Source organism: Globicephala melas, chromosome 3 (assembly GCF_963455315.2).
Source record: "Globicephala melas chromosome 3, mGloMel1.2, whole genome shotgun sequence".
Taxonomy (NCBI): Eukaryota; Metazoa; Chordata; class Mammalia; order Artiodactyla; family Delphinidae; genus Globicephala; species Globicephala melas.
In genome coordinates this window covers 12,222,624-12,248,592 of record NC_083316.1, presented here as the reverse complement: position 1 = coordinate 12,248,592, position 25,969 = coordinate 12,222,624, and the positions used below count along the sequence as shown (strand labels likewise).

The 25,969-nt window shown below is 39.9% G+C and overlaps 1 long non-coding RNA gene across 13 annotated transcripts in view; it reads left to right on the top strand.

The window, feature by feature from the left end:
• The window catches only part of LOC115853222 (uncharacterized), a 75,015-nt gene that overhangs the window by 4,610 nt on the left and 44,436 nt on the right, over positions 1-25,969 (top strand). For 9 of the 13 annotated variants that reach the window (XR_009563351.1, XR_009563349.1, XR_011377313.1 and 6 more), the window contains exons 2-6: positions 4,870-4,973; positions 8,653-8,777; positions 10,961-11,050; positions 11,870-12,400; positions 12,789-12,881. This is a non-coding gene — a long non-coding RNA (uncharacterized lncRNA). The remainder of the gene's footprint in view (positions 1-4,869; positions 4,974-8,652; positions 8,778-10,960; positions 11,051-11,869; positions 12,401-12,788; positions 12,882-25,969) is intronic. The other 4 variants (XR_009563346.1, XR_009563345.2, XR_004039477.2 and 1 more) reach the window with 4 other exon arrangements.

Below are 25,969 nucleotides of genomic sequence, written 5' to 3'. Positions count from 1 at the left end.
GTAGCAAAGCCCTGCCATCCTGTGAAATAACTATTCTCCTTGTGAGAAACAAGTTTTGGCTTGCTGATGGACCTTAGCAGAAATGAATACTTAGCCATGGGCCAAGTTACAATGCGACCTGAGCTCAGTGATAAATCATATTGATGGTATGTAACCTTGATATGATCGGATGCAAAGGGCACCACACCTCTTTGATATTCCAAACCCATAACCCCAGTCTAGTGAGAGGAACACTGGACAAATTACAAACTCCATTAGAGGGGCATCCTAAAAATTACTTCACCAGTTCTCTTCAAAACTGTCAAGGCCACCAAAAAGAAGAAAAGTCTGAGAAACTATCACTCAAGAGGAGCCTAAGGAGACATGACAACTAAATGTAATGTGGTATTCTGGATGGGGTCCTGGAACAGAAGAAGACATTAGGTTAAACAAAAGAAGTATGAATAAACTATGGACTTTAGTTAATAATGGATCAAAATTGGCTCATTAAGTAATAAATATACCATACTAATGTAAGATGTTAGTAATAGGAGAAATTGGGTACAGGGTATATAGGAGCTCTGTACTATCATATCCATTTTTCTATAAATATAAAACTATTCCCCCCCCAAAGTCTATTATATTAGAAAAAACTCAAACTCAAATCACCATGTCACAAAATGATAAACCAAGACTTTCCAAAATAAGGAAGACTGTCAAATCATGTTCTTATTTTGTACTTCAATAGAAAGATTTAAATTTAAAATTTAATTATTTCATCTTTAATCCTTTAAAATTGCTATTGTGTATGTGTTTTATAGTATACATAATACATACACACAAAGGTACACGTGTATTTTTAATGTATATGTGCATATTGGGAATGTCCAAAAATTTTTTAACCAGCATTACAGAACTAAATTATTAGAGAGCAAGGGTGTAAACTAAATAAGTCAAAAACTAAATCAGAGTTTCTAAGAGGAAGTTGTGAAACGTAAGCCCATGAACTGTGATATAATTACAATTAGCCTGTTGTTATGTCAAGATGAATAAAAAATAGCAGAAAAATCTATAAGCCTGAGTACAAGCCTATATAATAACATTGCTAGAGACAATTCCAGTTAGTTTCCAGCTTCCTCTTAAAATCAAACATTTGTAAATTAGATAACTAAAAGTAAAATGGTGACATAATAATGTGTAAGTCCTTAGACTTGATAACAGATTTTGAACCATCTCAAACTGATATTACTTCTTCAGTGGCCTTCCCTGGAATAGTTAATGCATGAAAGATTCTGAGCTCCTTTTCTTTGAATACTTCAGCCCTTATTTACTGTTCATGAAGAATACTACTGAGCCATTACACTTTTTATTTGTTTGTTGGAATGATTGATTTTTTAAGTTCTCTATAAGGAACTTAGTACAAGTTGGATGCATATCTCCCTCTTCAATACCAAAAACTCATATTTTACAGCAAAGTTAAAACACCCTATATTTTTACTCTATGGAATTTCCCATTGTCACAGCTATAAAAAATAGACTACAAGTGTATTCCGTACATCAGTTTCTAAAGTAGTCACAGGTACTTTTTAGTTTATTCTAGTTTCACAGGTTCATGTACTATACTCAAGCTTGGCAGGAAGTATCACTAGTTTCACTTAAAAATTAACTACTCTAGGAATACCTGTGTATTTATTTGAAAGACCCCCCCCCCTTTTCAGCATGTCTCTTGATTGTAGAATGCTCATTATTTTTAAATAGGACTTTGGGGGTGGGAACTACTATTTTTTTGCAGTTCTGAGACTAGAAGAAATAACTTTACAGGGAAAAAATTAGGAGAAATAATTTAAAAATATCTTGCACTAGTAATAGTTTACCTGAAAACCCCCAAAATTGTCCACAAGAGTTTTTCTTGGGAGAAGTGTGTAATAATGAAATTTTATCATGAAATTCAAACCATTTCATACATAAGGAGATGACAGAGGATGATGTTATAAAAAGACTTGGAATTCTGGAAAATATTAAATGAGTCTTTTGCCTCCAGCTAAACAATTTCATCCTAAACAAATAATTCAGGCAGCTGATTATCTTAAATTATTTGAAGAGCTTCTAAAATGGAATTCCATACCCCTTAGTACCTTAATATCTGCTATGGAGTGAATCATGGCCCCTCCAAATTCATATGTTGAAACCCTAACCCTAATGTAACTATATTTGGTGATATGAGCTGAATATTTGTGTCTTCCCAAAATTCATGTGTTAAAACCCTATACGCAAATGGGATGGTATTAGGAGGTGGGACCATTGGGAGGTAATTAGGATCAAATGAGGTCAAGAGGGTAAAGTCCTCATGAATGAGATTAGTGCCTTATAAGAGTCACAAGAGTATCTGGTCTTGCATTTAGGCCTTTAATCCATTTTGAGTTATTTTTATATATGGTGTTAGAAAATGTTCTGATTTCATTCCTTTACATGTAGCTGTCCAGTTTTCCCAGCACCACTTATTGAAGAGACTGTTTTTCCTCCATTGTATATTCTTGCCTCTGTTGTCATAGATTAATTGACCATAAGTGCATGGGTTTATTTCTGGGCTTTCTATCCTGTTCCATTGATTTATGTGTCTTTTTTTGTACCATACTGTTTTGATTACTGTAGCTTTGTAGTATAGTCTGAAGTCAGGGCACATGATTCCTCCAGCTCTGTTCTTCTTTCTCAAGATCGTTTTGGCTATTTAGTTTCTTTTCTGTTTCCACACACAATTAAAAATTTTTTGTTCCAGTTCTGTGAAAAACGCCATTGGTGGGCTTCCCTGGTGGCGCAGTGGTTGGGAGTCTGCCTGCCGATGCAGGGGACACGGGTTCGTGCCCCAGTCCAGGAAGATCCCACATGCCGCAGAGCGGCTGGGCCTGTGAGCCATGGCTGCTGAGCCTGCGTGTCCGGAGCCTGTGCTCTGCAATGGGAGAGGCCACAGCAGTGAGGGGCCCGCATACCACAAACAAAAAACAAGAAACAGAAAAACAAAAACACACCATTGGTAATTTGATAGGGTCTGCATGAAATCTATAGATTACTTTGGGTAGTATGGTCATTTCAACAATATTGATCTTCCAATCCAAGAACACGGTATATCTTTCCATCTGTTTGTGTCATCTTCATCATATAGTTTTTGGAGTACAGTAACTGCTAGAGGAAAATATACACATAACACTCTTTGACATAAATCGTAGCAATATTTTTTTGGGTCTATCTCCTAGAGTAATGGAAACAAAACCAAAAATAAACAAATGGGACCTAATTAAACTTAAAAGCTTTTTCACAGCAAAGGAAATCATAAACAAAATGAAAAGACAACCTACAGACTGGGAGAAAATATTTGCAAACAATGCAACCAACAAGCAATTGATCTCCAAAATATACAAACAGCTCATACAGCTCAATATCAAAAAACAAACAACCCAATCAAAAAATGGGCAGAAGGGACTTCCCTGGTGACTCAGTGGTTAAAAATCAGCCTGCCAGTGCAGGGGACATGGGTTCAAGCCCTGGTCCAGGAAGATCCCACATGCTGTGGAGCAACTAAGCCCGTGTACCACAACTACTGAACCTGCACTCTAGAGCCTGCGAGCCACAACTACTGAGCCTGAGTGCCACAAATACTGAAGCCTGCACACCTAGAGCCCGTGCTCTGCAACAAGAGAAGCCACCACAATGAGAAGCACATGCACCGCAATGAAGAGTAGCCCCCACTCACCTCAACTAGAGAAAGCCCACACACAGCAATGAAGACCCAACACAGCCAAAACTAAATAAATAAAAATAAATAAATCTATTTTAAAAAATGGGAAGAAGACCTAAACAGACATTTCTCCAAAGAACACATACAGCTGGCCATTTCTCCAAAGAAGACATACATTTATAGGCACGTGAAAAGATGCTCAGCATCACTAATAATTAGAGGAATGCAAATCAAAACTGCAGTGAGGTATTACCTCACACCAGTCAGAATGGCCATCATCAAAAAGTCTACAAATAATAAATGCTGGAGAGGGTGTGGACAAAAGGGAACCCTTGTGCACTGTTGGTAGGAATGTAAATTGCTGCAGCCACTGTGGAGAACAGTATGAAAGTTCCTTAAAAACTAAAAATAGAGTTAACCATGTGATCCAGCAATCCCACTCCTGGGCATATATCTGGAAAAGATGAAAACTCTAACTCAAAAAAATACATTCACCCCAATGTTCGTAGCAGCACTATTTACAATAGCCAAGACATGGAAGCAACCTAAATGCCCAATGACAGATGAATGGATGAAGAAGAGATAGTATATTTATACGGTGGAATACTACTCAGCCATAAAAAAGAATGAAATAATGCCATTTGTAGCAACACAGATGGACCTAGAGATTATCATACTAGGTGAAGTAAGTCAGAGAGAGAAAGACAAATATCATATGATATCATTTATATATGGAATCTAAAAAATGATACAAATGAACTTATTTACAAAACAGAAATGGATTCACAGACACAGAGAACAGACTTACACTTACCAAAGGGGAAAGCAGGAGGGATGGATAAATTAGGAATTTGGGATAAAAAGATACACGCTACTATATATAGAATACATAAACAACAAGGACCTACTGTATAGCACAGGGAACTATATGCAATATCTTGTAGTAACCTATAATGGAAAAGAATATATATGTGTGTGTGTATATATATATATATATATATATATATATATATATATAACTGAATCACTGCTGTACACCTGAAACATTGTAATTTGATTATATTTCAGTAAAAAATTATAAATACCAAAAATACATTTATTAATTTTTTTAAAAAGAGTCACAAGAAAGTTTGCTCTTCCTCTCTGCTCTCTGCCAGGTGCAGATATAAGGAGAAGTTAGCAGTCTGCAAATCAGAAAACTTTCCTTACCAGAACTCAACCATACTGGCAGCCTGCTCTTGAACTTCCAGTCTCCAGAACTGTAAGAAATAAATTTCTGTTGTTTAAGCCATCCAGTGTATGGTAGTTTGTTACAGCAACTTGAATTCACTAAGACATTTAGAGATAGGACCTGTGAGGAGGTGATGAAGGTGAAATGAGGTCATATGGGTGGGGCCCTAATCTGACAGGGTTGGTGTCCTTATAAGAAAAAGAAGAGACACCAGACTTCTCTCTCTACCATGGAGGACACAGAAGGCAGCCATCTGAAAGCCAGGAAGAAAGCTCTCACCAGAAACCAAATCAGCTAGCACCTTGATCTTATACTTCCCAACCTCTGGAACTGTGAGAAAATAAATTTCTGTTGTTTAAGCCACCCAGTCTATGGTATTTTGTCATGGCAGCCCAAGCCAACTAAGACAGTATCATAGAGTACTTCTTTATACTTACCTTTTAGGACAAGCATCTGGGTTCCTTTGGAAAGGAAGCCCAACATTCATACTGTACACTGGAATTTAGAAAGAGCTAGGGGGACAAACTGTAGAAGTTTCCTAAGAAAATAAAGGTAAGGAAGAGATTCTTAGTCATTTCTGTGCCCTAACATAGGAAATCTTCACCTCCTAGAGTAATCTGATGTTAGGTTGATGATTTTCCTATAACCTCATCTTATCTCCATCAAAGTCAGAGGGGAAAACATCACCCTACTATTACCAAAAACTCTCTGCTTGCAATAAGGTAGGTTGTCAACCATACCTTAAAAAAGTCATACCAAGATATTGCTGACAAAGTAACAAGGGCTTTCTGGATCTTTTGCTAATCATTGTCTCATGATTTTTTACTTGCTCCAGAATTTTAGAGGATAGTTGACTAGGTCTTCTCCAGAAGATAAGGCTGCATAATTTCATTATCATTGCATTATTTTCCAAAGACCCTGGCAGCTAGAATTCATCTTAAAATAATGATCTTCAAAGTGGGGTACCTCTATCTCTTGAGGTACACCAGGGCCACTTCATACAGCTGTGCAGCATAGGCCCTGGGGTGAAAGATACCTTTCACAGCTGTACGAGGGCATGGATAGGACTATTTTCCTTTCTGACCACTTCTCTTACGTTCACCATATTCTTACTTTACAAAAACAAAAGATTGCTCTCTTATCCATCCCAAATCTTACTACAGTGTGTATCTCAAGGGCTGTGTTGTCCAATACAATAGTCACTAGTCACATGTGGATACTGGGCACCTGAAATGTAGCTGGTATGAATTAAGATTTGCTGCTTGTATAAAATACTACAAGGAATAGTACCAAAAAAAAAAAATGTACAACTACCTCATTTTTAACTTTTTATATTGACTGAATGTTGAAATGATTATATTTGGAAATATTGCATTACATATAACTTTAATTTCACCTGATTCTTTCTGCTTTTTAAACAAATTTTAAATTACATATATAGCTCACATTATATTTCTATTGGATAGCACTTCTGCTTTCGGAGAAGTCTCCCATATAAGGCATCAAAAATTTGCATTCAGGCTTTGTGTCTTTCCTTTTCTTCTCTTTAAGACTGGGTATTTTGGTATTCAGTGGAACAGTTTGCCCAATATGTTCATTCAGATATAATGTAGAGTGTGGTTATAAGAGTGTTGATAATTTTACTCAAAGAAAGCATTGCTCCTGAGTGAGAGAGTTGAGAGAACCAAGCAGAGTATAGGTAAGAAACATTGGTAGCATCTTACGTCATCCAGGTGACATGCTCATTGCTCATTGCTCTCTGCCTTACTTAGCACTCTTCCTTAAAATTAGTATTTATAAGTGAGATGATTGTCCTATAGTAGTCCCAGATTGACTGTAAAGACTGGATAATCAATCCTTTTGTAATTCAGGGGGTTTCTAATTCTTTGCTTTCAACAAATTTGATGGAGAACCTAAAGTTGATGATTTAAAATAACATTTAATGAGAGATTACTATGATACTTTTGGCATGCAATTCAGAAGTTGAAATAATTGAAGGACTTTACTATAATAAAACTATTCTCATCTATTTATGAGAACAGTGTCTCTGAGTGCTTATATCTATAAAACCCCAAAATAGAAATTGAAACTAGATTAAATTCTATCTCTAACAATAAATAACATTCATCAATAGATTTTGAGAGATGTATCCAATAAAATTTTACTAATTATGTGTAATTATTATCAAAATTTATAATATATTGTTTCAAATTTTAACTACTGATAATTATAATAAAACTTTCAGGTAATTTTAATTTTTAATTTTAAAAGACTTTCAAACATAAAAATATACCGCATTACATAAAATTCTGGGAATGGAGAATGGAATGAAAATAATATTTCATTGAGAAAAAGGAATGATGTGAAATGCAGTCTTTTTTGTGAATGATAGTGACTTTCTAATAAATATGTTATTTTGATGGTACTGGAAACATAAGAGTCATGTGATGATTTTATTTTAAAATGTCAATATTTATAGTATAATGGAAATTACATTCTTTAAAACTACATTTCTAATGGAAAATTTTAGATGTTAACTTTCAAATTTTATAATATTTTGAAACAGTTTCACAGTTTTTCAAAACTCTTTTAGGGACAAAGTGAGCAAAAATATTCAGATGACTGCCTCAGATGGCAGCTAGTCAAAACTGTCTCATTTTATAGATGTAGCAGCTGAGGACCACAAGTTCTGTTCTTGAACCAGAACCCAAAGCCACATTCAGTCACTCGCTCTGCAACTCCATTCCATCTCCTACGCAAAGAGGGCACACGGGGTTCTGAGAGAAAGTCCATGTTTATTAATAACAAGGTACCTCTAAGTAAAAGGTCATCTCTTAAATGTATTTGAGTTTAGAGCTGTCTGACATCTGTGGTAGCCTGTCACCACTAGTCTCATCAGGATTCCTTCTAAGGCAATCATTTAGAAATATGAGGTGTCCATACATCTATCTCAGCAAGTTGGGTTGTGATTTATCTGACAGCTGACTTCCCTAACAAAGCTGGAAGCAGCTTAGGGGGAGTAGATCTTCATTGTTTTAGTTGGCTTGGGCTGGGCTGCCATAACAAAATACCATACACTGGGTGGTTTAAACAACAGAAATTAATTTTCTCCCAGTTCTGGAGCTGAAAGTGAGATCAGTGTGCCAGCATGGTCGGGTTCTGTTCCTGGCTTGCAGACAGCTGCCTTCTTGCTGCATATGCCTGCCAAGAGAAAGCAAGATCTGGATCTGGTCTCTCTTCCTATCCTTAAGGACATAATCCTATTGGATCAGGACCCTACCCTTATGACCTCATTTAACTTTACTTCCACAAAGACCCTACCTCCAAATATGTCACATTAGGGGCTAGGGCTTCAACTTATGAATTTTAGTTGGACACAAACATTCAGTTCCCAACACTCATAAATCTTTATATACCTTGTTCCTAACCCAACGGATGGCACTAGTGAGCATTAATAAATTTCTGCTGAATAAACTCATATTAATTCCTTATATCAGTGTCATAGTGGCAATGTAGTATAGCAAAGAGAAAACTAGCTCTATGACCTTGGGCAAGTCATATAACATATCTGAGCCTCAGCTTCTTCAGATGTAAAGTCTAGATGGCAACTCTTATAAATATGAAGCTTAGAAGGGAGGTGTGTCAAGGGTATGGAATCGTATGTGTGAAATAATAGCTCTATATAATACTTTTGCTTAACATTTTACAGTTTATGAAGCACTGCTGTATACATCATTCTACTGAATGAAGACCTGAATGCCTCAGACACTTGTAGCACCAAGCTTCATGATCTTTAAGGTCTTGGATCAACTGGTATTGTGAAAAGAAAATAAGGTAACCTTGGACTTCATTAGGTCATAATTTCTGTGTTATGCAATGAAGTAATTCACTGCATTGGTCTAGCTCTCAGGGTGATCAAGAGGCCAGGTTAATAAATCTTCCCGGCAGGGAGAGGAAAATATTAGGTGTTTTAATGTCTATTCTTTTGCAAAATTAATCAGTTACTTGCTATTTCCTTAAATAAATTAGTTTTCAGAATACTTATAGCCAAAGTTTTGTAAGTCCAATCACGGACACTAGATGGCACCATAAGAACCTCACCTGCACCAATTCCTGACAGTCCAACAGCTCTCTCACAATTTACAGCCTGAAGATTTTTAACACAGACTCTAGGGTGAAGAAAAGTTCTTTCATTTCTGTGTAGAGTCTATAAGTTTTCTCTCTAAGAGGTTGCTCTCCTACTGTGAATAGTACGCAGAGGATCAAGACTCTCGTGGGAAACTACAGACAGCGTGGGTCAAGTCAGGAGGCTTGGTCTGAGTCCCAGTGCTGATGCTTAGCAGGTTTTTGCGGAGAAAGTCTGTTCCCTGCCCTGTATGCATCTCACAGAATTGCTGGGAGGACCATACAGAGTCGTGTATGAGAACTGCCACGTGCTACAATTTTTTTTTTTTTTTTTTTGGTACGCGGGCCTCTCACTGTTGTGGCCTCTCCCGTTGCGGAGCACAGGCTCCGGACGCGCAGGCTCAGCGGCCATGGCTCACGGGCGCAGCCGCTCCGCGGCATGTGGGATCTTCCCGGACCGGGGCACAAACCCGTGTCCCCTGCATCGGCAGGCGGGCTCTCAACCACTGCGCCACCAGGGAAGCCCCACGTGCTACAATTAAAAAACAAGGTTCTTTCTACCTCTGCAGCCCCTCTTCCTGGGAGGCTCCTGCCTTTGCACCAGCTCCGGGCCTCTGCTACCCTGGCCCCTGCCTACTCTGTTTTCAACCACAAGCTCACTCCTCAAGCATCTGTAAAGGACTCTCACAACAGATCTATTTTTCCACTTTCACTCAAACGGCTGAAACTCATGCTTCTTAGTGTCCCCCACCCCAGTGGTGCTCAGCTTCTCTTCAGTAGTCCTGTGGCTACTCGTCATCATCTGGAAGTGAACCCCTTAAAATCATCAGCTTCACGTCCCATTGTTGCAGAAGTCGTCCCTCCTCTCCCCTCCCCACTTGCTCATCCCCTCATTGCGATTCCAGCTCCTCCACGGCTCCCTTCTCTCCCTGTTCGCCAGCCCCCGCTTCTCTGAGCACAGAGCCCCTCCTTCTCTTCTTGCCTAAGCTCTGTACTCTCTCACCAGCACCTGCGACTCCCTCTCCCCAGTCCTCCGATGCTCCAGCCCTCAGGCCCCCACGGGACCAGTGCAGCCCTCTGTTTGAGGCAGCGCAGAGCGCCAGGTGGAAGAGCACAGGCGTAGAATTGTTTATTACCAGCTTTTACACAGTGACGAGCTGTGTAAGTTACCCTGCCCACGTACACTACGGGTCCCTCTGAGCACCAGCGTGGGGTATTTTAGGGGGATGAAAACATCTACACACAGGAGAAGTAAGAGAGTTAGTAGGTAAGAAGAGATTTTCTAAAACATATTTTTATGCTTTTATCTTTTGCCTCTTCCACATATGTGACCTCCCCCTGCGATCCAGAGGTACTTCTGTGGAGGGCAAGTGGATGATAGGTGGACTAGGATTATGAGGGTGAAACGCAAATAAGAGGCCGGGTGTAGTTTACTTCTAGAACAGGTGACTGAGATATAAAACTAAAGGCCTGAAGAAAGTAGGGCCTAGAGGTTAGGCCCTTTGGAGACAAAACGGGAGACCCAGGTATACCTGCCTTCTGTTTCCCGCCACAACCAGAAAGGATCGTGAAGACCACGGAGGAGGAACCTCAGAGGAAACGGGGGGGCAGAGGGGCTGCATTGTCCCTGTATGGTCAGGCCCCCCGCGATGGCTGTTCCCTTGCTCTCTGTGCATCCCCTGACTGACCAGTCCCTGCCTCACCTGCATCCTACTCACCTGACCGACCTTCCCTCCTCAAAAAACGGCTACGTACTCGCCCCGGGCCCTGATTGCTCATTAGATCAGAACATCCGCACCTTGCTAGCTCATCAAAGGGGTGGGGAGGGGCATGCTCCTCTGCTGGTTTCCCTGGTAACCGATGAGCCAACCTGACGTCACTTCCCCTTGCAGCTGGTAACCTCCCTGTCGCCGAGGTAGTGAAGACGCCGCTGTCTGCTCCACAGGGTGGGGGGGGTGACGCCCGGACCTCGCTTCACACAGGTAAGACCCTCCTATCCGTTAACACCACTGACGTCTCTGTCACTGATTCTGGGGTCCTTCTACGGTCTTCAAGCTGGGCAAATATTGGGCTCACAGGCCTGCGGGGTGCAGCACAACAGTCCCTTTTCAAGAGTCCTATATTCACCTAATCGTGAAACCCTGAAACCTAGGTGGGTCCCTTAAGCCCCAGAAGCAAGGATGTGGAATGAAAATCCACAGCATATATTTAGTCATTTAGCCCTCAAAACAACTCCACAAAACCACTGTTACCCACATAAAACAGCACCACAAGACTATTATTGGCTCCATTTTACTGAATAGGAAAGTGACAGGATTTTTACTCAGGCCAGCTGACTTCAAAGGCCGTGCTCTTAACCATCACCCTACACAGCCTTTCAGTAAACATCAGTTCCCTGCACTCACCCCAACCCCATCTTGGTTCAATGCCGGGGCTAAGAAGCTGAGTTAGGAAAGGCAGGCTACCATGTGTTTCATGCTCTTACTATTTAAGGTTTGAACTCAGCTGGGCCTTCGGTTCTGCTGCATTTCCTGTTGTTTGTGCTCCGTGGGCTCCCTTCACCAATCCCTGCAATAGGCCTAAACCTTCAACATCCCCTGCCCTGCTCACCTTCAGCAGTAAACTTGCCTGTGATTCATAGAGAAAATCAGTGCCATTAGGGGTGGACTCTCTCAGCTTCTCTCCTTCCCTCAACTTATCGTCAGGAGCACCCTCTCCTATCCAACCAATTTTCGAAAGAGAGGTTTCTCTCTCTATCCTATTTCAGACCACTCCCTCCTTTGCTCTTTCACCTCCTCCAGGAGTTCTCTCAGGTGTCTCTTTTTCCAGTATGTTCAATCTTCGCCCTCTCTGCTGGGTCCTTTCAGCGTATAAACAAGGTAAGGTCTTTCCTCACCTTCATGTCACTTCCATCTACAATTGTCCTAGATTTCAGAAATTTCCAAGCACCAGTCCCTGAACTCTTCCTAAGTAGTGAGGAAATCTCACTAATTCATGATAAATACTTGAGCAAATAAGGATAATATAGTGAGTTTCTCATTAAGCTAAAGTAATTCAATTTAAATGATTTTCTTTTGTTCTGAAATTATGACTTTTTTTTAATGTTCTGATATTCTTTGTATAGGAGGCCCTCTGTATCTGTGGGTTCTGTATCCTTGGTTACAGAAGGCCGACTGTACCACACCATTTAATACAAGGGACTTGAGCACCCGTAGAGTTTGATATCCTTTGGGGGTCCTGAAACAAATCCCCCAAGGATCCCCAGAGATGACTGTATGCCACCTATCAGAAGTGTGAAGACTTCACCTGAGCAACGAACAACCCTCTTTGCTGTAAGACGTTGAGATTTGGGGCACCTTTTTTTTTTTTTTTTTACTGTGCATTACCGAGCCAAGAAGCCCTCAAACTCTTTGGTCTCTGAACATCTCTACACTCTTGAAAACTATTAAGGACCTGTATTGACTATGTTTCCTTACTTTCTGTCTTCTTAAAGCTCTGGCACCTGGGACCTTGCTAGCACAGGGGAGACTGCTCCTTTGAGGACTAGCTAATTCCTAGAGATAACAAGCTCCTCCCTTGTGAATATACCTCTCATGTGCAAGCTAACCAATCCAAAACCATACCCCCTCTGCCCCCATAAGCACCCCCTTTTTCCAGCTCTCACAGGGCTCTTATACTCTGGGCCAATACAGCAATATGTTGTTTTACTGCACTTCGCAGATACTGCATTGTTTACAAATTGAAGGCTTGTGACAAACCTGCGTTGAGCAAGTCTATTGGTGCCGTTTTTCCAGCAGCATTAGTTTAATTAAGGTATGTGCATTGTTTTCTTAGACATAATGCTATTGCACACTTAATAGGCTGCAGCATAGTGTGAACATAATGTTTATATGTACTGGAAACCAAAAAATTCGTGTGGCTTGCCTTATTGCCCCATTTGCTTTAATGCAATAGTCTGGAACCAAACCAGCAGTATCTCCGAGGTATGCCTGTACTCACCTGTCCTAGTCACCTCAGGGCCAAATGCAGGAAACCGTAGGACAACCCCTACACCTAAGAGCCTGCTGAAATTATTCAAACCTGCTTACCCTGCCTTGCCTGTTCCTTTCTGCGAAAACCACAGTAAGGCTCTCACCCATGCTTTCCCCTCGCTCCTTCAGCCTTCTGACTGACTTCCCGGTGGCCCTGTGTGGCCCTGTGTGACATGGCAGGCCTCCTACTCTCGGGAACAGACTTCCCTTTCAGTGACAGTCATCTCCTGATCTATTGACCTAACCATACCCGAGTAATAACAGAGCCTACATTTTAAAACAGGACCTCAATGGACTTTTGTTTATGTGGGTTCTATATATTGATATTTACTGTTTTAGATATTAAAACTGAGAAATTTTAAAAATATGTAAATGAATCCATTATACATTAGCATAGTAATATCTTAATGAAAAATATATTTTCTAAAACAAATAACTGTGAGAAGAGTAGCACTGTTTCAATTTTTGCAAATCTCTTTAATGTCTGGCTAAGCAGAATAAAGCTAGGTTTTGGGGTCTGCTTCTGCATTCAGAGAGCTGCAGTATCACATTCTGGAAAACTCCACAATACACTCATGAGAGATTGAGAATGAAAAAGGCAAATAACATTTAGTCATTGATTTTGAAATTGACCTCATAGACCCAGGGAAAATGTCCCCAGACCACACTTGGAGAATGCTAACCTACACAATATTGACTAATACAAGCAAGTTTTTTAGAATTTAATTTTTTTCCAGTTGTATTGAGATATAAATGACATACAGTACTGTATAAGTTTAGGTGTCTAGCATAGTGATTTGACTTAATATACATCATGAAATGATTATCATGTTTAGTGAGCATCCATCATCTCATATCAACACAAAATTAAAGAAATAGGGGAAAAAATTTTTTCCTTATGATGGGAACTCTTAGGATTACTCTCTTAACAACTTTCATATGTATAGTACAGCAGTGTTAATTATCTTTATCATGTTGTACATTACATCTCTAGTACTTATTTATCATATGACTGGAAGTTTTGTACCTTTTGACTGCCTTCACCCAATATCCCACCCACACCCGTGCCTCTAGTAACCACAAATCTGATCTCTTTTTCCATGAGTCTGTCTGTTTGCTTTTGAAGTATAATTGACCTACAAAACTATGTTAATTCCTGATGTCTAACATAGTGAATCAATATTTCTAAACATTTCAAATTGATCACCACGATAAGTCTAGTTACCATCTGTCCCCATACAAAGATATTACATAATTAATTGTTTACTATTTTCCCCACACTGTACATTTCATACCCATGACTCATTTATTTTGTAACTAGAAATGTGTGCCTCAGTCTCCCTCACCTATGTCTTATCTCCCCCTCAACTCCTCCCCTTGGCAACGACATGTTTGTTCTCTGTGTCTATGTCTCTGTTATATTTGTTCATTTCTTTTGTTTTTTAGATTCCACATGTGGGTGATATCATAATTTGTCTTTCTCTGACTTATTTCACTTAGCATAATACCCTCTAGGCCATCCATGTTGTCACAAATGACAAGGTTTCATTCTTTTTATGGCTGAGTAATATTCCACTGTGTGTGTGTGTGTGTGTGTGTGTATCCATTCATCTGTGGATGGAAACTTAGGTTGCTCCCATATCTTAGCTATTGTAAATGATGCTGCTATGAACATAGGGTTGCATATATCTTTTCTAATTACTGTTTTTATTTTCTTTGGATAAATATCCAGAAGTAGAATTACTGGATCATATGGTAGTTCTATTTTTAAGTTTTTGAGCAATTTCCATAATGTTTTCCATAGTGGCTACACCAATTTACATTCCTACCAACAGTGCACAAGTGTTCTTTTTTCCAATCCTTGCCAATACGTGTTACTTGTTGTCTTTTGATAATAGTCATTCTGACAGATATAAAGGGGATATTTCATTGCGATTTTGGTTTGCATTTCCCTGATGATTAGTGCTGTTGAGCATCTTTTCATGTGTCTGTTGGCCATCTGCATATTTTCTTTGGAAGAATGTCTACTCAGATCCTCTGTCCATTTTTTAATTGGTTTTTTGTTTGATGTTGAGTTGTATGAATTCTTTAGCTATCAACCCCTTATCAGCTACAGTAAGTCCCCTACTTACAGACAAGCTCCTTTCTGAGAGTGCATTCATAAGCCCAGTTTGTTCGTAAGTCCAGCAATATTAGCCTAGGTACCCAACTACCACAATCGGCTATATAGTATTGTACTATAATAGGTTTATAGTACCTTTCACACAAATAATACATAAAAAACAAACACAAAAAATAAAGAAAACATTTTTAATCTTACAGTATGTTTCCTTGAAAAGTACAGTAGTACAGCACAACAGCTGGCATTGAGGGAACAGGCAAGAAGAGTTACTGACTGGGGGAGGGAGAGGAGGTGGGAGAGGGTAGAGCTGAAAGATCTTCAGCAATAGAAGACTGAGGGCAAGCTGCAATTTCACTCATGCCTGACATTGATGGAACGCACATTCACACCTTTGAAAGTTCAAAACGTGAAGGTTTGTATGTAGGGGACTTACTGTATGTCATTTGCAAATATCTTCTCCCATTTAGTAGGCAGCTTTTTCATTTAGTTGATAGTTTCCTATGTGCAGATTTTTTAATTTGATGTAGTCCCATTTGTTTGTTTTTGCTTTTGTTTCCCTTGCCTGTGGAGACATATTCAAAAAAAATATTACTAAGACCAATGTCAAAGAGTATACTTCTTATGTTTTCTTTTAGAAGTTGTATGGTTACAGGTCTTACATTTATATCTTTAATGCATTTGAGTTTACTTTTGTGCGTGGTGTGAGTTGTCCAGTTTGCTTCTTTTGCATGTAACTGACCAGTTTTCCCAACACCATTTATTGAAGAGACTGTCTTTTCCCCATTGTATATTCTTTCCTCCTTTGTTTTAGGTTAATTGCCCATACAACTGTGGGTTTATTTCTGGGCTGTCTTTTCTTTTCCACTAATCTATATGTCTGTTTTTGTGCCAGTATCATGCTGTTTGGATTACTGTAGCTTTGTAGTATAGTTTGAAATCAGGGATTGTGATCTCTCCAGCTTTGTTCTTCTTTCTCAATATTGTTTTGGCTATTTGGAGTCTTTTGTGTTTCCAGACAAATTTTAAAATTATTTGTTCTAGTTCTGTGAAAAATGCCATTAGTATTTTGATAGCGATTGCATTGAATCTGTAGATTTCCTTGGGTAGTATGGTCATTTTTAACAATATTAATTCTCCCAGTCCATGAGCATGATCTATCTTTCCATCAGGTTGTGTCATCTTCAGTTTCTTCAGTGACAAGTTGGTTGTTTAGTAGTGTATTATTTAGCCTCCACATGTTTATGTCTTTTGCAGTCTTTTTTCTTGTAGTTGATTTCTAGTCTCACAGTGTTGTGGTCAGAAAAGTTGCTTGATAGGATGTCAATCTTTTTAAACTTAGACTTGTTTTGTGCCCTACAATATGACCTATCCTGGAGAACATTACATGGACACTTGAAAAGAATGTGTATTCTGCTGCTTTTGGATGGAATGTTCTATGTATACTTGTTAAGTTCACTTGGTCTAATGTGCTGTTTTAGGTCAGTGTTTCCTTTTTGATTTTCTATCTAGATGATCTGTCCATTGATGTAAGCAGGGTTTTAAATTCCCCCACTATTACTGTGTTATTTGTCAATTTCTCTTTTTATATCTGTTAATATTTGGTTTATGTATTTAGGTGGTCATATTTGGTTTATGTATTTAGGTACTCTTTTGTTGGGTGCATATATATTTTAAATTATCATATTTTCTTTTTGGATTGATCCTTTTATCATTCTGTAATGCCCTTCTTTGTCTCTTTTTACGATCTATTTTGTCTGTTATAAGTATTGCTACACCCTGGCTTCCTTTTTGTTTCCATTTGCATGAAATAGCTTTTTTCATTCCCTCACTTTCAGTTCGTGTGTGTCTTTAGATCTCTTGTAGAGAACATATATTTGCGTCTTGTTTTGTATCTGTTCAGCCACTCTGTCTTTTGACTGGAGCATTTAGTCCATTTACATGTAAAGTGATTATTGATAGGTATGTACTTATTGCAATTTTGTTAATTGTATGGGGGTTATTTTTGTAATTCTTTTTTGTTCCTTTCTTCTTCTTTTGCTCTCTTTCCTTGTGATTTGATGACTATCTTTAGAGTTATGTTTGGATTTCTTTCCCTTTTTTTGGTGTGTGTATTATTATAGATTTTTGATTTGTGGTTACCATGAGGTTTATAGATAGCAATCTATATATCTACCTGATTGTTTTAAGTTGCCAGTCTCTCAAGTTCAAACACATTTTTAAAACCTGGGATTTTTACTCCCAGTCCTCATGTTTACTGTTTTTGACATCATGTTTTACATCCTTTTGTTTTGTGTATTCCTTAACTACTTATTGTGGATATAGACGATTTTACTACTTTGTCTTTTAACGTTCCTACTAGCTTCATAAGTAATTGATTTACTACCACTACTGTATATTTGTCATTACCAATGAGATTTTTCCTTTCATAATTTTCATGTTTCTAGTTGTGGCCTTTTCTTTCCTGCTTAGAGAAGTCCCTTTAACATTTTTTGTAAGGCTGTTTCAAGGTGATGAACTCTTTTGGCTTTTGCTTGTCTGTAAAACTTTTGATCTCTCTTTCAAATCTGAATGATAGCCTTGAGGGGTAGAGTATTCTTGGTCATAGGTTTTTTGTTTCATCACTTTAAATATATCATATCACTCCCTTCTGGCCTGCAGAGTTTCTGCTGAAAAGTCAGTTGATACTCTTAGGGGAGTTCCCTTGTATGTAATTTGTTGTTTTTCTCTTGCTATTTTTAATATTCTCTCTTTAATTTCTGCCATTTTAATTACAGTGTATCTTAGTATGGTCCTCTTTCAGTTGATCCTGTTTGGGACTCTGTGATTTCTGGACCCAAACGTCTGTTTCCTTTCCCAGGTTAGGGAAGTTTTCAGCTGTTATGTCTTCAAATATGTTATCTGCCCCTTTCTCTCTCCTTCTTCTGGGACCCCTATAATGTGAATGTTAGTATGCCTGATGTTGTACCAGAGGTCTCTTAAGCTGTCCTCATCTCTTTTTACTCATTTGTCTTTTTTTCTGTTCAGTTCAAGTGATTTCAACTACTCTCTTTTTTAGTTTGATCCATTCCTCTGTATCATCTAATCTACTTTTATTCTTTCTAGTGTATTTTTTATTTCACTTATTGTATTCTTTTTTTTTTGTGAGTGTGTGTGTGTGTGTGTGTGCAGTACACGGGCCTCTCACTGTTGTGGCCTCTCCCGTTGCGGAGCACAGCCTCCGGACGCGCAGGCTCAGCAGCCATGGCTCACGGGCCCAGCCACTCCACGGAATGTGGGATCGTCCCAGCCCGGGGCATGAACCCGTGTCCCCTGCATCGGCAGGCGGACTCTCAACCACTGCGCCACCAGGGAAGCCCTCACTTATTGTATTCTTAAGCTCCATTTCATCTTTCTTTATTTTTCCTTTTTGTTAAACTTCTCACTGTATTTGTTTATTCTTCTCCCAAGTTCTTCGAGCATCTTTCTTTTTTTCTTTTTTTTTTTGCCTATCCCATGTGGCATGTGGGATCTTAGTTCCCCGACTAGGGATCGAACCTGTGCACTCTGCAGTGGAAGTGTGGAGTTTTAACCACTGGACCACCAGGGAAGTCCCTGGAACATCTTTATGATCAGTACTTTAGAACTTTTTATTGTGTTGATTACCTAGCTCCATTTCTCTTAATTCTTCTTCTGGTGTTTTATCTTATTCCTTTGTTTGGAACATATTTCTCTGTTGCCTCATTTTGCTTAATTCTCTGTTTTTATTTCTGGTAGGTTGGTTACTTTTCCCAGTCTTTGATGAGTGGACATTTTTAGGAGATGTCCTATGCATTTCAGCAGTGCACTCCTCTCTGGTCACCAGAGCTATATGCTCTAGGAGTGCTCCCTATGTAGGCTTTGTGGGCCCATTACTCTGAACTCTTTCTCGGGTAGATTGCCTATCTCCACTTCACTTGGTTCTTCTTCTGAGGTTTTATCTTATTCCTTTGTCTGAAACATATTCCTCTGTCACCTCATTTTTTCTAAGTTGCTATTTGTATTTTAGGTATGTGGTAGGTTAGTCACGTTTCTCAACCTTGGAGAAGTGGCCTTTTATAGGAGATGTCCTATGCATCCCAGCAGTGCACTCCCATCTCATTACCCAAGCTATATGCTTGGTGGTTCCCCCTAAGAGGGCTGCATGGGTCCTTCTGTTGTGTTAGGCTGACTCTGTGGGCGGGCTGGTAGGTTTGGTTGGCCCCTAGTCCAGTTGGTTGCCAGGCCCTGCCTTCTGTGGATGCTGTTGGCTGCTGTTTAGTGGTGCCTGGTTACAAGGCAGCTGGTTGCAGAACCCTAGGGGGTCCCAGAGCTAGTGTTTGCTCAGTGGTGGGCAGAGTCAGGGTCCAAAAGACTGGGGTGGTTGCTCACCCACTTGCAGGTGAAGCCAGATCCTGCAGTTAGTGCCAAACTACTTGCAGGCAGATCTGGCTCCTGGAGTCTGGCTGCAGGCCTGGGGATCCCAGAGCTTGTTTCAGATTGTTGGGAGGGGGAAAGTTCCTGACACAGCTGTGTATGGGGTCCAGGATGTTCCAAAGATTGCACTGACCTGCTAATGGGCAGGGCCAGTGTTCAGCTGGTTCCAGGGTAGGCTCTGGCTTGCTGCTGGTAGGCTCAGTCTGCAGGATCATAGTTTTCTGCTTCTGGTGTCTGCCCTCTGAGTGAAGCTGGTCTAGAGGCTAGTGCAGGCTTGCTGGTAGGAAGGCCGATGCCTGCCCACTGGTGGGTGGAGTTGGATCTTGGCCCACTGATGGGCAGGGTCATGTCTAAGGGTATTTCTAGAGATGGCTGTGGGCTCAGGAAGTCTTTAGGCAGCCTATCTGCTGATGGTTAGTGCTGTGTCCCCACCCAGTTAGTTATTTGGCCTGAGGTGTCCCCAGCACTTGTGCCTATAGGCTGTTGGGTGGGGCCAGGTCTTGGCATTAATGAACCAAGATGTTAGCCACCAACATCAGTGTTCAGGTGTTTGAATGTCCCCCAGTATGTCTTCCACCAGTGTCTATGTCCCCAGGGTGAGCCATAGCTGCTCCCTGCCTCTCTAGAAAACTGTCCAAGACCAGCAGGTAGGTCTGGCCCAGGCTTCTATCAAATTACCTAGCCCTGGGTCCCAGTGCATATGAGATTTTGCATGCCCCCTTTAAGAGTGAAGTCTCTATTTCCCCTAGTCCTGTGGGGCTCCTGCAATTAAGCCCCCCTGGCCTTCAAAGCCAAATGCTCTGGGGGCTCCTCTTCCTGGTGCCGGACCTGACATGGAGAGCTTGACATGGGGCTCAGAACTCTCACTCCCATTGAAGAACCTCTGCAATATTATTATTCTCCAGTTTGTGAGTTGCCCACACAGAGGGAATGAGATTTAATTATATTGTGAGTCCACTCCTCCTACCTGTGTCGTTGTGGTTCCTTCTTTTATTTTTTTTAAAATTTCTTTTATTTATTTATTTTTGGCTGTGTTGGGTCTTCGTTTCTGTGTGTGGGCTTTCTCTAGTCACAGCAAGCAGGGGCTACTCTTCGTTGCAGTGTGCGGGCCTCTCATTGTGGTGGCTTCTCGTTGTGGAGCACAGGTTCTAGGTGTGCAGGCTTTAGTAGTTGTGGCTCATGGGCTCTAGAGCACAGGCTCAGTAGTTGTGTTGCATGGGCTTAGTTGCTCCACGGCATGTGGGATCTTCCTGGACCAGGGCTTGGACCTGTGTCTCCTGCATTGGCAGGTGGATTCTTAACCACTGCCCCACCAGGGAAGTCCCGTGGTTCCTTCTTTATGTCTTTAATTGTAGAAGATCTTTTCTGATGGGCTTTTGCATTGATGATTTTTCTGCAGATAGTTGTGATTTTTGTGTGCTTGTGAGAGGAAGTAAGCTCAGGGTCTTTCTATTTTGCCATCTTGGCTGCTCTGTCCTTCCTCATCATAAAAGGCCACCAACCCTACTGGATTAGGGACCCACCCTTATAACTTCATTTAACCTTACTTACCTCCCTAAAGGGCCTATCTCTAAATATAGTCACATTGGTCATAGGGCTTCAACCTATGAATTTAGGACTGGGGCAGGGGACACAATTCAGTGCATAACAGGAGGTGAAAATTGAAAACAGTGAGTGCGAGGGGAAAAATAACTAAGGAAAAGTGATACAGTGTGTTACTAGACTGGCTACCACTTCATACAAAACTTCAAAAAAAGAAAAAAAAAAGGCTGGTCATTACTTGGCACATTGGACTCTTCCAGAAGGGCTGCAAGAAAGAATTCCATCTCAGACTATTCCATGGTAGGAAGATGCTACCTGCCTGACTTCCCACCCCCCACCCCCATCTCCTATTTCCTGTAAGTCGAGGTTCACCCCCACAGAAAGCTAACTCACCACGTTACTGTGTGGTGTCATCAAGCCTTTCAGTGGCCACTCAGGAGGCTAGATTCCATTCTGCATGATGTAGCATTTCATCCAAACCCAGAAGTTAGAGAGGGAAACAGCATGTGAGACTCCAAGCCTGGACCTTTAACTCAGACTTCAGCCAGTCTGACAAATGCAGCAAAAGTGGTGCTGGAGGGGGCACAGTCTAGGAGTTAAGCCATGTCTTTTGAAGGAAGGAGTCAGTTAAGACAGTCAGAGCTGTCTGATTCAGAACTACTACAGTTCTATCTAAGTACAGAGGTGGCTATCCTAAAGTCTCAACATTTCCTGAAAGGAGCACAACCCTGAATGAAGGTCATTGGGAAAGTATATTTTGATAGCCATAGAAGCAATAATTACATTTTAAATGAAATGTAATGAAAGTATCTAATAACTGAATAGTATAATTCATCCAATTTGAACCTTGACAGATGAGTCTTAGCCTATAACAAATATTATGTTTGATATATTCTGTATCCAACTGTTAATGCTGGTTACTACACTGTATCCTTCAGATTTGCTTAAAAACCAATGGAGTAAATTATACTATAGTTTATTTTTCTCATGAAACATGTGAAACATCAAATTGCTGTGAAAAGTGTGAGGACTCAAGATACATGCAGAATGGCAGTCAAATTGAGAGCTGTCTTATCGCATCCAGGTAATTTTTAATTAAAGTGACATTGGGAAATGAGAAGGGAGATGACATGGGTTATACTTATTACAGGCCATTATGCCCTTGCTCTTTTAAGGAACAAAAATATATGACCTCTAGTAGTTGACACTCAATAATAAGGAATGTCATGACTGCCTGCCAAATAGTCTTAAATACTGAACTGTAGAACATCTTCATTGCCATTACCTCTTTTATGAGTTTTCAAATTACTTATTCCTGTTGTATTCATTGTTAGTTTCTAGGTTTATCACATGCATGTGTGTGTGTTTTGTGTTTAGGGAGTGGAGCAGTTATTTCAAGTGGCTTATGGGAAGAAAGCAGACATGCTCAGCCAACAATATTAAAACTGTCCAAAGAATTGGAAATGTATATATAAGTTGTCACCTCCAAAGTAAACTGGAGTCAATGACAGAGTAGACAGGGATAGCCAGGCAGGTATGTGTTAGGTGTGGCCACAGGAACAGCATTCCCAATGGCCTTACCATCTGTAAAGCATACCTACAAATTCTGTGAACCAGAGGCAGATAATTAAGATGATAGTTCTGATGGCCAGAAACCACACAAAACTCGGAGATCCACACACAGTATATCACATCTCCTCAGTTAGAAATTTGTTCTTTTACTGATACCCGAGCACCCATGACCTCCAAATATCAATCTGTAGCCCCATCTTCTCTATCAAGTTCCAGACCATATATTCCACCTCGAAGTTCCACCTCAAAATCATCATGCCTCAAAATGAATCTGTCACAAGTCTCACAACACTGCCATTCCTTCTATATTTCCTATCCTAGGTAATGATATTGCAAGTCACTTATTCTCTTAAGTTAGCCATTTAATTCATCCTTTCATAAGTAGTTTTTGGTGGTCAGCACTGGGGATATAACAGTAAACACAGCGAAATTCCTTTCCTTATGAATCTTATATTGTACTGGTGAAATGGGCAATAGCTAAAACACACAGGTGTGTGTGTGTGTGTGTGCGTGCGTGTGTGCGTGTGCGTGTGTTAGTGTCAAGCTCTATGGGGAAAAAATAAAGCAGAGTAAAGGGATAGTGAATGACAAAATATGCTATGCTATATAGGTTATCAGAAAAGTCCCAGTTTTATTAAATTCCTCTCTCTTCTTCGCCTCCTGTGTCCAATTGGTCGTTAAGCCCTGTCATTGATCTCCCTGCCTCTGGTGTCCCTCCTCCATCTCACTACATTTTCCATGCTTCCATCCAAGTCATTCTTTTAAAATTCAAATGACTGTTCCTATTGACTATTATTTTCTTTTATTGGAATATAGTTGCTTTACTATGGTGTGATATTTTCTACCTTATAACAAAGTGAATCAGTTCTACGTATACATATGTTCCCATATCTCTTCTCTCTTGCGTCTCCCTCCCTCCCAGCCTCCCTATCCCACCCCTCTAGGTGGTCACAAAACACCGAGCTGATCTCCCTGTGCTATGCGGCTGCTTCCCACTAGCTATCTGTTTTACGTTTGGTAGTGTATATATGTCCATGCCACTCTCTCGCTTTGTCACAGCTTACCCTTCCCCCTCCCCATATCCTCAAGTCCATTCTCTAGTAGGTTTGTGTCTTTATTCCTGTCTTACCCCTAGGTTCTTCATGACTTTTTTTTTTCCTTAGATTCCATATATATGTGTTAGCATATGGTATTTGTCTTTCTCTTTCTGACTTACTTCACTCTGTATGACAGACTCTAGGTCTATCCACCTCACTACCAATAACTCAATTTCGTTTCCTTTTATGGCTGAATACTATTCCATTGTATATATGTGCCACATCTTCTTTATCCATTCATCCGATGATAGACACTTAAGTTGTTTCCATCTCCTGGCTATTGTAAATAGAGCTGCAATGAACATTTTGGTACATGACTCTTTTTGAATTATGGTTTTCTCAGGGTATATGCCCAGTAGTGGGATTGCTGGGTCATACGGTAGTTCTATTTGTAGTTTTTTAAGGAACCTCCATACTGTTCTCCATAGTGGCTGTACCAAGTCACATTCCCACCAGCAGTGCAAGAGTGTTCCCTTTTCTCCACACCCTCTCCAGCATTTATTGTTCCTAGATTTTTTGATGATGGCCATTCTGACCGGTGTGAGATGATATCTCATTGTAGTTTTGATTTGCATTTCTCTAATGATTAATGATGTTGAGCACTCTTTCATGTGTTTGTTGGCAGTCTGTATATCTTCTTTGGAGAAATGTCTATTTAGGTCTTCTGCCCATTTTTGGATTGGGTTGTTTGTCTTTTTGTTATGGAGCTGCATAAGCTGCTTGTAAATTTTGGAGATTAATCCTTTGTCAGTTGCTTCATTTGCAAATATTTTCTCCCATTCTGAGGGTTGTCTTTTGGTCTTGTTTATGGTTTCCTTTGCTGTGTAAAAGCTTTGAAGTTTCATTAGGTCCCATTTGTTTATTTTTGTTTTTATTTCCATTTCTCTGGGAGGTGGGTCAACAAAGATCTTGCTGTGATTTATGTCATACAGTGTTCTGCCTATGTTTTCCTCTAAGAGTTTGATAGTTTCTGGCCTTACATTTAGGTCTTTAATCCATTTTGAGCTTATTTTTGTGTATGGCATTAGGGAGTGTTCTAATCTCGTACTTTTACATGTACCTGTCCAGTTTTCCCAGCACCACTTATTGAAGAGGCTGCCCTTTCTCCACTGTACATTCCTGCCTCCTTTATCGAAGATAAAGTGACCATATGTGCATGGGTTTATCTCTGGGCTTTCTATCCTGTTCCATTTATCTATATTTCTGTTTTTGTGCCAGTACCATACTGTCTTGATTACTGAAGCTTTGTAGTGTAGTCTGAAGTCAGGGAGCCTGATTCCTCCAACTCCGTTTTTCGCTCTCAAGATTGCCTTGGCTATTCGTGGTCTTTTGTGTTTCCATACAAATTGTGAAATTTTTTGTTCTAGTTCTGTGAAAAATGCCAGTGGTAGTTTGATAGGGATTGCATTGAATCTATAGATTGCTTTGGGTAGTAGAGTCATTTTCACAATGTTGATTCTTCCAATCCAAGAACATGGTATATCTCTCCATGTATTTGTATCATCTTTAATTTCTTTCAGCAGTGTCTTATAATTTCCTACTTAGAGGTCTTTTTTCTCCTTAGGTAGGTTTATTCCTAGATATTTTATTCTTTGTGTTGCAATGGTAAATGGGAATGTTTTCTTAATTTCACTTTCAGATTTTTCATCATGAGTGTATAGGAATGCCAGAGATTTGTGTGCATTAATTTTGTATCCTGCTACTTTACCAAATTCATTGATTAGCTCTAGTAGTTTTCTGGTAGCATCTTTAGGATTCTCTATGCATAGTATCATGTCATCCGCAAACAGTGACACCTTTACTTCTTCTTTCCCAATTTGGATTCCTTTTATTTCCTTTTCTTCTCTGATTGCTGTGGATAAAACTTCCAAAACTATGTTGAATAAGAGTGGTGAGATTGGGCAATCTTGTCTTGTTCCTGATCTTAGTGGAAATGCTTTCAGTTTTTCACCATTGAGGACGATGTTGGCTGTGGGTTTGTCATATATGACCTTTATTATGTTGAGGAAAGTTCCCTCTATGCCTACTTTCTGCAGGGTTTTCATAAATGGGTGTTGAATTTTGTCAAACCTTTCTCTGCGTCAATTGAGATGACCATATGGTTTT